The sequence below is a fragment of the Thalia democratica genome, chromosome 5 (genome assembly GCF_965202585.1).
Source record: "Thalia democratica chromosome 5, ktThaDemo2.hap1.1, whole genome shotgun sequence".
Taxonomy (NCBI): Eukaryota; Metazoa; Chordata; class Thaliacea; order Salpida; family Salpidae; genus Thalia; species Thalia democratica.
The window spans coordinates 39,459,473-39,473,772 of NC_139169.1; positions in this window are offsets into that span (position 1 = coordinate 39,459,473).

Consider the following 14,300-nt stretch of genomic DNA (forward strand, 5'->3'; position numbering starts at 1 on the left):
CCAACAGGTTAAACATGAGAGAGTGCTATTTACTTTTTTAAAGGACTATTTTGAAATTTTAGCAAAGTGATTGTTGTATTTATTAACTATACAATTGTATAACAAGAAATTTCTAATTTATAATACTCAGAGTTGCTTTTATTTCATTGTTATTAAAAGTAGTCTGAGTTTTGCAAAAAAACTACAAACAAACTTGAATTTTTCAAATAACATGAAAAAAGATAACCCTATATAGTTCTTGTGGGGAGTGATTATTTTTCTTTTGATTATTAGTGATGGTAATTTATGCTTGTTAGTTCAATATAATTAAGTACTTATTGTCCAAATCTTACGTTGAATATGTATTATGAGTGGAAGTTTTTAGCCACCATACCAAGTAAACTTTTTATGATATTATTATAAGTTTAGTTTTTCTAAAGTTTTGTACTATTCAGGTTGGCCACTTTTGTTAGAAAATTCTTCTAAATTTTTTAAAGTTTAAGTTATCTTGTCCCTATTTAGTAGAGAAATAAAGTTTAAGGAAGAAATATTTATGTTGGTATAAAATTACTGTCTAGATACTGTAATGACATTTAAATGGAGTTTACAATAAATAAAACTCTGATTTTTTTTCAATAGTAATAGTTATTTCTTCTTTGATCTGAAGAATGAGACTGATATTTTTCTACCGTAAAAAAACATAACATTAATTTTATATAGAAACACTATACAAAATTCTAATTTATCTTCAAAACGTATAAAATTCTATGCAAAATTGCCACATTGATTATAGTACTTTCTGGGAATTGGTTTTTTTTTTCCAAGTTAATTCTATAGCATCATTTAATAATCTATTGACTTTAAGATGAAGGATTTTGATTTTAAGTTTCATCTAACTTTATGATAGCAGCATTTTGGTCAATCATATTTAAACTTTTTTTAATTAGGTATTTTGAAACTTTAATTTAATGAAGTTATCAAACTTAAAAATTGTACTTTTTAATTTATTTTGATAAGTTAAGCATCACTTTAAATCTAAGAATATTAGTACTCATTTTTGAAAATATTCGATAGTATTGATGTTGTTATCAATATTGTTTATTTTTGAATAAAAGTATTCTTGATTTAAGGTAAAAAATAAAACTATCAGAAGTATATAGTATTTAGTTATAAATAAGGAATTGTTAAAGTTGATAAATGGTAGTTAATAAACTTTTTATTAACTATTCAAAAACAAAACTTTTGCTTTTAAATAAAACTTCAAAAATTGTGGGTTAAGACTAATGGTTTACTTATTTGGGCGGAGTGATAGTATAAAATATTTAGGTGTGGTTTTTGATGGTAAGCTCAAAAAGAAACGTTTGAGTTCTCTGAAATCAAAATTGTCTAGGAGTTGTTATGTTTTGTCAAAACTGAGATATTATTTAGACACAATCACACTTAAATTGGATTCAGGGTTGCCACTGACTTTTGGCAAATTTTCTCCAGGTTTTCAAATAATTTTTTAAAAGTCTATTCTTAGTTTAAAGTTAAGTTTAAGGTAAAAAACTGCATTAAATAGTATAAAAACGTTAAAAAGTTACTGTAAAGCTACTTTAAATGTGTTACAATAAAAATTTTTGATAATGAAAATTTTTTTTATCTATATAGTAGATTTTTTGTGTCAAATCAAAAATTTTCTACTTAACATGTTAAAATTGTTTAAAATTCCAGGTCTTTAGGTGATTTTTGTTCAAAATTCCAGGTTTTTTTTCCCAAATTGTCAAATTCCAGGGTTTTCCAGGTACAGTGGCAACCCTGTTGATATATTATAGTTTGTTTTGTCCGCCCATTCATTAAAATATATCTGCTTGGGGTGGTGCTGCGGACTTTTACTTAAAACTTTTAACCAATTGTATATATGCAAAAAAGAGTAGTCAGGTATGTTTGTCGTGTGCCTGCCCTGACCACAACAAACCCTCTGACTAAAAAAAACAGGTGCTGAAATTTAATGATATGTCAAATTGCAAATTTGTAAGTTGATGTGTAATACTATAACACGGTTTGATGTAGAGCACTATAGATTTACACTTGCCTGTTTTGTTCACTCACACAACACAGGTTTTCAAAGAAAATAAACTTTATGATTGAAATACATAGAATGAGACTTGGCCTAAACTGCTTTAGGTATTTGTGTCCAAAGTTTTGGTCAAGTGTCCTGAAACTTTAAAAAAGTTTGTTTTAAATTTAGTTATAAAAATCTAAAATAAATAATTACAAGGAGTAGATCTAGAGTGCTTCTATATGTATTTTTTATTTGTGTTGAAATTTGATATATTTTACATGGGCAACATATTGTGATGAGTATTTTATTTTATTATTGTCTTGCTAACAAAAAAGTGATTGTTACAAATTATTGAAAAAAATTATATTTATTGTTAATATATTGTTTTGTTATCTTTTTGTTACTGTGTGAATGGCATAGGGGGGTTAAAATACTTTTTTTGAAATTTGATCTTATTTTATATATTTTTTACTAAGCAGCTATAAGATGGTTTTTACAGATTTTAAAATTTTCAGTGATTTCTAGTTATTTGCCATTATAGCTTGCTCCTCCCATAAGGATTATATTGTTACCTCCAACTGTTTAAGTTGGTCTATTTTCATTTTTGTTATGTACTACATTGATACACATACACTGGTGGCAGTGATCACATGATTGAATTGTTGATGTGTTTTTATTGTAGCATCTGCAGAAACTTGCTTGGGGATTTGAGCTTCATGATTTCCCGCACTTAGGGGTTTTTAGTGTAGAAATTTTAACCTTGTGAGTGTTTGCAAAATGAAGTTTAATTAAGGGTTTTTTTGGGTTAAATAGATGGGTACCAGTCAAATTTTCACAAGAGCACAGATATACTTTTGCACAAAGGGATAAAATTGCACAAAGACACTTTTGCACAAGCAGACAATTTTGCTTGGGTTGAATTTATTTGTAATTTAAATATATTTGTGTATTTTTTTAATTATTATCACTTTTACCCCTAACCCTTGGTCGGTAGTTTTTTTTATTAGTTTATTTTTATTTATTCTTTTTTTTAATAGTAGTTTTAGTAGTTATTTTTTTTTTACAATTACTGTTACCCCTAACTCTTGTCAGTAACTTTTTTTTTTGATTTTTTATTAATTTATCTTTTATTGTTTTTTCTATTTTTTATTATTTTATTTTTACTCTTGTGCAAAAATGAAACTCTGTGCAAAACTTTTTTTGTGCAATTTTGACCAGTTCCCAAATAGTTAGTTTTTTTGGTTATATTAGTGTTAAATTTAAAGGATGAGGTAGAATTACAAGTGATGATAAATTTCTTGCTTGGCCTAAAAAAAACATTTATCGTTGTAGAGATAAGAGTGAGTCTGATTTTTTTCTACCATAAAAAAACATAATATGAGTAAACAAGATGTTGAAACTTGTTCTAGAACCAGCAGTAAATACAGGGTGGCCACTAGTTTTTTAGAAATTTCTTCCAGGTTTATGAAAGTACACATTTTTGGGTCTATTTTAGTTTAAAATCGAGTATTTAATAAAAAATTGTGTTAAATAGCATAACAACATTAAAAAGATACTATTAAGCTAATTTAAATGTGTTTTTTAATATAAAAAATGTTTGATGCCCACAAAAAACTTTTGGTCATTATGATAGATTTTTTATGTGAAATCAAAATTTTCTACTAAACATGTAAATATTTTTAAATTTTAGGTTATTCCAGGTTTTTTAAGCCTAAATTTTCAAATTCCAGGTTTAGTAGCCACCCTGTAAATAGCAAGCCAATAAAATATTAGATACTAGTACTTTTTAGTTAATGAGCAGCACCATGTCATCAACAAACTAACAAACAAAACATACTTGTAGCTCTTATATCTGATCAATAACATTTATTTCTTATTTAATTTTTTACAGGATGTTTAAATAACTTATGTTTACATCATAAAAATTAACACATTTTCAATTCAATTCTCTAAATTAAGTTTTGCTCAGAATAACAACTGAATATAGCTTTTAAATTATAAAAAGTTTATCAATATTACTATAATGAAAAGTATGAAAACTATACTACCAAAACAGCTAGTGAATTTTAATCCTTAAGAAACACTACTAAACATTTTCATTTTGCAACATTATATTATGTTTTTTTTTATATGCAGGTTATGGTTCAAAGAAATATAATTGTGTAATTATCACAAAACAATATTAGATAGTAATCTATGAAAACTTACAATTGTAATTTTGCTTTATATTTGTGTAATGTACAACTAAGGGATTTTATTATTACTTCATCCAATTATTAGTTTTTAATGCAAACTTTGATTAGGAGAACTTTAAAACTACACATTTTAAGATTAAACAATGAAAATTTGCAAAAAGTTTTAACTTACACAGGGTTGCCAGCCTTTAGTCAAAAAACTGTCCTGGATCACCTGAGTTTTTTATAATTTTTACAAAAGAAACAAAGCTTTCATTATCAATAAAATAAACTTCTTCCTGAAAATTGGTTATTAAAATAACAAAATATTAAAAACTAAATCTGTTTAAAATCTAAAAAAAAATCAAGCAAAAAAAAATTTAAAATCTTTAAACTGTCCTGAGTTTTTCATAAAAACAAAACTATCCTGAGTCATTCTAAGTTTGAAAAAAAAAATCAAATACTCAAGTTATACTGAGTCACCTGAGGTTTGCAAAATTTAAAAAATATACTGAGTTATTTTGAGTGTGTGGCAACCATGCTTTTATTTATATTGCACAGTTTAATTAGGCTGTTCATTGTACAAAACATACACATATAATTATAACAACTTATATTTTGTTTGCAACATATAGACAGGTGATTCAAAACTCGGTTTTTTAATGTGCTCTTTTCAAACTAATTCTAAAGTAACATTTTTCAAGGTAATATTCATTATAAATTTAACACCAGGTCCAAACATCTACATATATAGAGTGCACGACTACTCAAATTCGGACAACAAACTTTTCGTTTTTTTTTTAATATATTTCATTAGTTACTTTCTTATTTTTATTATCACTGTTACCCCTAACCCTTACCCTCGATCGGTAGCTTTTTTTATTTATTCATTTTTAGTTATATATTTTTTTTTACTATCACTGTTACTCCTAACCTAACCCTTACCTTCGATCGGTAGCTTTTTTTATTAATTAAGTTTTTAGTTACTTTGTTTATTTGTTTTATTATTTATTTATATTTTTTACTCTCGTGCAAAATAACCCTTTCTGCAAAAACTGTCACTCGTGCAATTTTGTCTTCGTGCAACTTTGTCTTCGTGCAATTTTGACCCGTAGCTATTTTCATTATGTATGTTTTAATTTGAAGTGTAGCTTATCTTGTTTGTACGTTTGTAGATTTTTATCAATTGAATATCAAAACAAAAGCTTTTTTTTCTTTGAAAAGATAAAAGCAGTTTTTTTCTGATTAGCTTAGCTAAATAAAATAAAAACCCAGTTTTGAATCCACCCCATATAGACTGTAGAGCAGTGGTCGGCACGCTACTTCGAATCAGTGAACCCTAAATCATAAAATTTAAATTCTGTGCACCCCAATTTTCATTCATTAGCGCCGCTAGTGTTAGATATATGTCAACACATTTAATCGTTTTTCTTTTTACTAATATTTCGGTAACACCCAGTTAATTTTTACACGCTAACTTTAAATTTACCAGTATACCCTATCCATTTCAATAGACTGTTAATATCGATGATCTAATTTTTACAAAAGTATTTTATTCGTTTCACCCAGGTCTAAATTACTAACTATAATTTTTACATAATGTAACAGAATAGAACTAATGGAGTACAAAAATGGTCGTTTTATTGACAACAAAATGGTCAATTAGATATCAAGGTTGAATATGTCTTAAATGTAAAAAGGTTTAAAAAAAATTCATGTACCCCAAAATAAGTTTCATGTACCCCTAAAGTCTTGTGCACCCTAAAAGAAAATTCATGTACACCAATGTGCACCAATGTACACCGTGCCGACCACTGCTGTAGAGTATTATCAGAAGTAACTCAATGAAATTTGTTCTCATATTCACAGTTGTTTTACAACAAGGTCCAAAAGAAAAAGGAAGACACAACTTTAATTTTACTTTACATTTATTTTAAAACTTGAGTCATTTTAATTTTTAGTGAAATAAAATGTGTGTCAAAATATTCTGTGATTAATATTTAAGTATTAATCTTAAACTATTAATCTTAGATAATTTCAATTTTTGAGTCAAGATAAATGACTCAAATTTAACCTTATTTTAAAAAGATTTGTATTTCTAAAATGATAATTGAAAGATTTTTTTTTAATTCAAGGCAAAGGAACGTTTTCTAGAATAAAAAAAAGGTATCCTGGACAATACGTTAAAAGGTATCCAAGTTATGTGCAACTAAATAACCGAAAGGTTCTTCGTACACCAGGTCCTAGGATCAAATGTTTTCAGCTTTTTTTTGTCTTATAATAAACTATATGTATACAGTCATTGATTTTTCAAAAATAAAATTGCAAAATCAAACATTAGTTAAGTAAAAACTAGTAACTCGTTTAAATTGTCATATGTAAAGAGGTTTAATAAATATTTTAATTTTAAGTATACACAACTATATGCACATACTTTGACTCTTGAAATAATATGTAGTTGGCTAATAAAAATTTAAAATTCTATATAAATGACATTGTTTAACTAAAAATAAGTTAGGTTATTATGTATTTCTAAAAACTTAAATAAAGTGGTTTAAAAGAGTCTTGTCTAAACGTTAAGGTGATTCCCCTAATATTTGCTGATTCAGAAAATAAAAAGAGTTTTTCACAACTTTTTTTTTTTTTAGTTATTAGAAATTTTTTTTTTCGATTTTTGACATGTTCTTGTACGGTGAATAAGACTAAAAGTAAAATTAAAAAAACAAACAAATAAAGTTTTAAAGAAAATTGCTGACCCAGCAAATATTTAGGGAAGCACTTAACGTTTCAATCGAACCCGGTATAAAATCGTACAATTTAATCGTACTTTAAGGTTACTCTAATCATATTGTGGGTAAAACATACCAAGGTTAACTTAAGCATTTTATAATATTTATTAAAATAAGATGTTTAAATAAAAATTTTATAGGTAATATCTTGATCTTGAGTTTTTTAGTTTTTAAGATAAATGCTTCAAATTTTTTTAGTAAGTTAAACTTAATAAATAAATATTTGCTGGAAAAAAAGTACTTATACGTATTTTTAGCAACATTTTCTTTAAAGTTGCTCAGTGTAAATTAATTATAACAAGTGTTTAGAGCTTATTTTTCTACTAACAGTGACTAATTTGTGTATTTTTCATTTTAAATAAAAGAAAATATTTGTAATTATAGGCAATTAATTTACATTGAATAAGAAAACCGTTTAGCCTTAAAAAAACTTATTGTTTAAAGTTGTTGTTGTTTTGATGTATTTGTAATCGAAAATCCATATTTATTTTCTTTTTCGTTACTTTTAATTTAAAATTATACAATGTTGTTTAATTTTAGTGACAGCTTTTACTATACTTTTAGCTGCAAACTAAGTATTTCTTAGCTTAGCACAAAAATATATCAAAATAACCTCATTTATTTCTACACACCATATTGTAACTAGGTAGCATATTTTTAACTTTTTTTATCTTAAAGCTTTTTTAAAACCTATTTTGTTTATTTTGTAAAACAACATCCAAGAGACCTACGTTTTAAACTTTGAAGCTTTTACAAAAAATGTTAGAGATTGTCTTCAAAAAAGAGAACAATAATAAGTAAAATATCAAAGTTATTAGTTTTAATTAAAACTTTTTTACTTCAATATACTGTTTAAATTACGTTTTTCACTTTATTATTAACCCTTATAATTTTATAACACAGTTGTTACAGAATTTATTTTTATATCATTAATTAGCATAAATTAATATTTTTCACAAGCAAGTTAAAACATTTTAATTTTTTATGCTGTATAAAACTCTTATGCAGCAAAACTTATATTTACAAGGACTAAATATAAAAATAATTATAACTTTCACAATAAGTGTAGATAAAAAGCAACTAAAACCTTGTAATAGTTTGCTTTAGCACCCATGTTAACATTCTACTTTACTTTCAATTTAACACTCATAGCTAAGTAACCTAACTTACTTCACTGTTGATTGGGCACTATATAAAGGTTAAAGGATATATGTTAGGTTTTAAGTAAGTACCGATTATAGAAAAAGTAAAAATGATGTTTTTTACAAGGTAATGTTTTTTATTATATTAGTTTAAGTTTTGTTCCTAAAACTGATAGATGTATATCAAGAAAATGTTTTACTGTAAAACTAATAAAGTTCACAAATAATGTATCTAAGGACGTTTTAGATTTTTTAATTTTTTCCTCTTTTATGCTAGTTTAAAGTTTTTTAACTAGAGTTGTATTTAAGAAAATAATTTATAGATTTAATAGTATACTATTATTTTAGTTATTAGTTGCTACTCTTTTATACTCCTATACTACTAACTTAGAAGTAATTTTTCAATTTACTTAAAAAATTAAAAAGTAACTTGAAAAATAAGTGTTTAATACTTTAAAAGTAGCGCCCTGTCTGAATCTTTGAATATAAAACCACATTAAACATTTTTTTAACTAAAAAAGGAGGCACAAACCATTAAGTAGGTTACAAGGGAACTTTTAAAACAAAACAAAACCAATCAAGCTATTATAAAGTGACTCAGGCTAGCTTTCTTTTTCTTTGATGATTTAAAATCGTGGTCATGCATAAAATTTTGTAATAATTTTATAACTAAACATCTGTTATGTAAAAGCTTTGAAAAAAAAAACAAAATAAAAGTAATTAATTGAGCAGAATACTTATTCTATTAAAAAGATACGAAAAAGCAATGCTTTTTTCACTAGCACACTACGCTTATACTATTACTAAATGCTTATTTGATAACAGAATACTTTTTTCTAACAGAGCTTGTATAACAACAAAATAACTAACTACATTATTAAGAAAACACTAAATTTTGAAACTGCGAAATTAGAAGAAGAGATGTACTTGCAGTTCTTGGCAAATCAATTTGCCAAGAACGAATCGAAGAACTTTCATTCCTACTTAATTTTTTCAATGATTAATATTACGTTAAGAGTATCAAAAACTTAATGTTTGCCAGGAAACATTTGAGAGAAGCCAGGAAATAAACAGGATGCCGTTTCCTACTTCCTCAGAAGAGGTATTGAAAGTTGGTTCCAAACACCAACGAGTCTGTTAGTTGCAAGCAACGATGATTAATGTGAAATTGACAAGAATTGAGATTAGACAGTTTAAACAAGGACGTGATAAATTTACAAAAATCTCATGAGAGATCTTTTGAGTTGTATAGAATCGCTGAGACCTACGCTACTGATTCCGGTTCAAGCTCTGAATACAGTAAATAGTCTGATTTCGAATCTAATTGTAGTTTTGTTTCAGGCTGTAGTGATGGTTATAATTCAGATTTTAGTAGTATTTCCGGTTCATAATCCAGTCATAATTCTAGTTCAGATGCAGATGATAGTTTTACTTCTATTTATGAGAGTTCTGAGTACGAGTTAGACTCTTATGATATTGAAAATAATGTTTCAGACATTAAAATGTTTCAATGATCAAGCTGTCGATATATTTGCAGCTAATTTCAAAAGCGGTAGATATTATTAGATCCAAAAATATTAAAAAGAGATTATAAATATATTAGTTTTACGAAGTAACAATTTTTGTTTTAAAGTTTTTCTTTTACTTCTAATATATGCTTTTGTGTTTATGTATTACACTTTTTAGATTCTATACTTCCAAGGACTTTTGTTTGCGGACCGTGCGTTGCCTACCTCCTGTTTAAAAGAACTTTTAGTTATTCGAAAAGTAAAAGTAACAATGTAACTAAAACTGTGATTAAAGTTATACATCAGCTAAACTAATAACATTATGCTAAACGATGAAAAAGATAACAATATTACTATTGTTGCTTTTAGAGTAAGTTAGTTTTTCACAAAATTTAAATGAAGGGCTTAAATTAATCAGTCAATTCAAGTTACCGTATAAAAATAACTAATTAGATTTTATTAACAACTATGTTCTCAAAGCTGTTATATAAGTACCTTAGTATTTACAACTTTACAGTTCAACTGTTTAATACGAAAGTTACAAAATGTCTAATCCAATTTTGATATAATATGTATATACTTACAAAGCACCAGTAAGAATCAAATTATAGTGTATTTTACTCTCTTTGAAGAGTTTCAGTTTTTAAAAACAAACAAGATCTTTTACTAAACACCAATATACTTCAACAAATTCTCATTAGTGTGATACCATTGTTACAAAAAAAAAAAATAAAATTTATATAGCCTTATAAATGCATCAGAAAATAGTTAATCAAACAAAACTCTTGTATTCGGAAAACTTTATTCACGGGTAAATATATAAATTTCTAATCTTGTTGTAGTCAGATGAGAAAAATTGGTTTAATTAAAACCTAATTTTGTGAGCTAAGAAAATATGTTCTTCAGAAGTTTTTGAGACTGAACTTTATGTTATATAGAAATGCTAATAAAGAAAAAATATCCTAATCTTTTGATTGATAGAGTTTTTAAAATTGAAATTAACAGATTAAATTGCATAAACCTTATGGTCCTGAGAAATATCTAGTTCTTTCAATTTTGCCTTATGCAAGTGAAAAGTCGAACTAGATTTAAAGAAACATAAAGAAGTTAATGAAAAAGTATATCAGCCTGCTAACCTAGATTTAATTTACATCAAGTTCTGTTTTGAGTCCTAAAGGTAAAGATCTCATATCTAACAAACATGAAGTTGCGTAGTTTACACGTTTGAATGCTATTGTTCAAACTATTGTATTGGCTAAACCTCTAGGCACTTTGAAACAAAGTTTAAGTGCACATTCTAAAATGTGTAACAGAACATATTAACAATCAGCCGAAGACAATTAGTATAGCAACTTCAAATGCAATAAATAATCTTCAATATCTGAACATTAATTAAAAATCCTAGTTGTAGAAAAGTTTATAATAAAACGAATTTTGAAATATCAATATATAATAATTGTGTAATAATATTTTTGACCTGGTCAAAATTAAAGCTTTATACATTCATTTAAGTAAACCAAAGTTATGTAAGCAGAAATATTCGGACTATTCTTTATCCTTGTTCAGTTAATTAGTGCTCTTATGCAATACTTAATAAGAGTTTTAATTACTTTTCTTGTTTGTGTTTTGCTTTATTATCTAACTTCTGATGTAATTATAAGGCTATATAATTTTATTTTTTCTTAATTTTGTAACAACTGTATCACACTGATGAGAAATTTGCTGAAATAAATTTGTGTTTAGTAAAAGACTTTGTTTGTTTTTAATCAAGTACAATATCATACTAATGTTTAAAACTTCAAAAGTATAGTTTGTTAATACTCGATTAATTAAATTTTTTTTTCTAATATACTTGTAAGTGTTAAAAAACAATTAAAGACTTCTCTTACAAATACTTAACATAGGGTTGCCACTCGTTTTTTCAAAATTTTTCCAGGTTTTCAAAATTTCTTCCAGGTTTTAATAAGTACACATTTTTCGGTCTATTTTTAGCTTGAAGTTAAGTTGAAGGTAAAAAACTTTGTTAAATAATATAAAAATTTTGAAAAGATTCTGAAAAGCAACTAGAAGTGTATTTTTTATAAAAAAAATTTTATGATGAAAAAAAAAATCTATATATTGTTTATTGAACAATAAAAAATAGCGCTCAAAAAGTTAGGTCTAATAGTCTGGTGTACAAACGAACCTTTCAATTATCCAGTCGTACAATACATGCTTATAAAATTTCTTAGAGCTATCAAATTTAAATCTTTACTATTTAAATATTAACATCTTCAGTAATAAAACAATCAATTAAACGAAATGAAAGAAATAAACTAATCAAAAATTAACTGAATTTTGTGTATAAAAATGTACTTAAAAACTTGTTTAGTAACATAAGAACTAAAAAATAGATATAACTTTAAATCAGTTTATAAAAAGAGATAAAAAACACTTATAGCAAAGATTTTAATACTTGAATAATAGGTAAAAAACCCCTTTAAAGAAAGTAAAAATGTAATACGCTGAAATAATTTTACGTTTAATCTTATCAGTATTTGTGCTAAATGAGGTATTTTTATTTTATTTAATAATTTTAACTGAACAGTTGCATAATTTTTTAATAACTTTAAGGAAAGGAATTCTACCATAACTAATAAGTAAAAACAAACAACAAAAATGTTAAGAACAAAAAATTTCCTTCTGTTTTAAAATATTCTTTTTTATATTTTGAATACTTGTCAAAGTCTAAAATTGATACAAAGAAAAACATATTTATAACTACAAAAAAAAAGTTTTTTTTTCTCCATTTTTGATTTTCTCAGAAAAAGAGGTTTCTTTACATAAGTTTGCTTGAAACAGTTACCTCCGCGTACTTTTTTAAATATCTAATTTTCTGTTAAAGTATATACATCTATAATTTTCTTTACGTTGGCATGGTAAAAAAACAAAAGTATACTAAAAGTATTGTAAGTATTCTGAAATTAATTCAAAATAGTATTCTTAAAAAATTATCTAAAGAAAGACCAGATATAAAATGCTGCAATCTAGACTAAACCACTGTTATTGTAACCACACAATTCAACTTTTGAACAAAAAATTGCTTATTAAATGACAAATACTAAACTCCTTAAACATAAGTAAATAAACGAGTAGCAGTGATCACTAATGACCTTGTCAATCACTTTTTAATAGAAAACTTTTACATTCATACTGGAACTTTCCAAAATGACTTACATTTTTTAAACATAATGGTAGCTTAATCCATAACTTACTTCCTTGGTAGGACAGCGATATATGACCTATTTTGCTGTTGAACCTATGTACGAAAAAATTTGTTTCTGAAGACCTAGTATGATAATTATGGACATTTTTTACACTTTTATAGTAATTTTTAAAGTTAATCAAATGTTGTTAAACTTAAACAAACCTAATTCATATAGATACAGGCTTTCAACATCTAATTTTTTTTTCTGAGTTTTTAATTCTCTTCACTATCATTATATTTTTTTATAATGTATGTATTTAAGTGCTCTGTTTATGAGAACGTTGATATCATTTATACATTTTTTATTTGCTCTTCCCAGCACAACAAGCCTTATCTAACATTGCTCATAAGCAAAGAATTAAAGATCAAATATATTGATTTTTCATTTAAGGAGTGTTTGGTTTTATATAATACACCCAATGTTTTTGTAATTTTGTTTTTATAGTTCCTATGTGTTCTGACCATTTAAAATTTCTGTCTATAATTATTCCCAAATATTTATAGCTACTTGTGTTTGTTAAAACTGTTTTACCAATATTTACATTAAGATCTATATTTTCCCAAAAAAGTTTTTTTTGATTGATGTAGAATCATGCTTCTGGTTTTATTAAGATTTAGTTTAAGTTTGTTTCCCATAAGCCAACCTAATACATTAGCTGTCATTTAGGTAAGTGTCTTTTGTGAATGTTTTGTATAACATTGCATCATCTGCAAAGTTGAGGACGTTAGGACAAGTATTATTCTGTAAGTCATTTACATGTATTAGGAATAACAACGGTCCTAATACTGAGCCTTGTGGTACCCAAAATCACTTTTTTCACATGTTGACTCATATACTCCAAAGCTAACGAACTGTTTCCTTCCACCTAGATATGAGCTGATTAGCAGATGCATATTACCTCTCACACCATAACATTCCAATTTCCTTAGGTAGTTTTATATATGGTAGAATTTTTGTGTCAAATAAAAAATTTTCTGCTTAACATGTAAAAATTCCAGGTATTTTACTCAAAAAGATATTTATTCAAAGGGATATGCACCAATCGAATAACTAAATTGCTTTTAATGATTTTTGTTACACATTCCAGGTTTTTTTGCCTAAATTGTCAAATTTCAGGTTAAGTGGCAGCCCTGTTAACATTTAAATATTTTGGTTTTAAATGTTTGCAATAGTTCTTAACTAAGTACATAGCAGTTAATTCAAATTATCTTCATACTATAATTTATATGTGTTAGTACAAGAAAGCTACTAAAAGCCATATTCTCTTAATAATCGTTCAGTGGTTCTGCAGCACGAAAAGTAAACGTTAGGTTGGTTGTAATGTATGTCGAATATCATCTGCAAATATGAACAATAATATCATGCACTTATATGTACCGAACTTTTTTTTATAAGATTAAAATATTTTTTATAAGA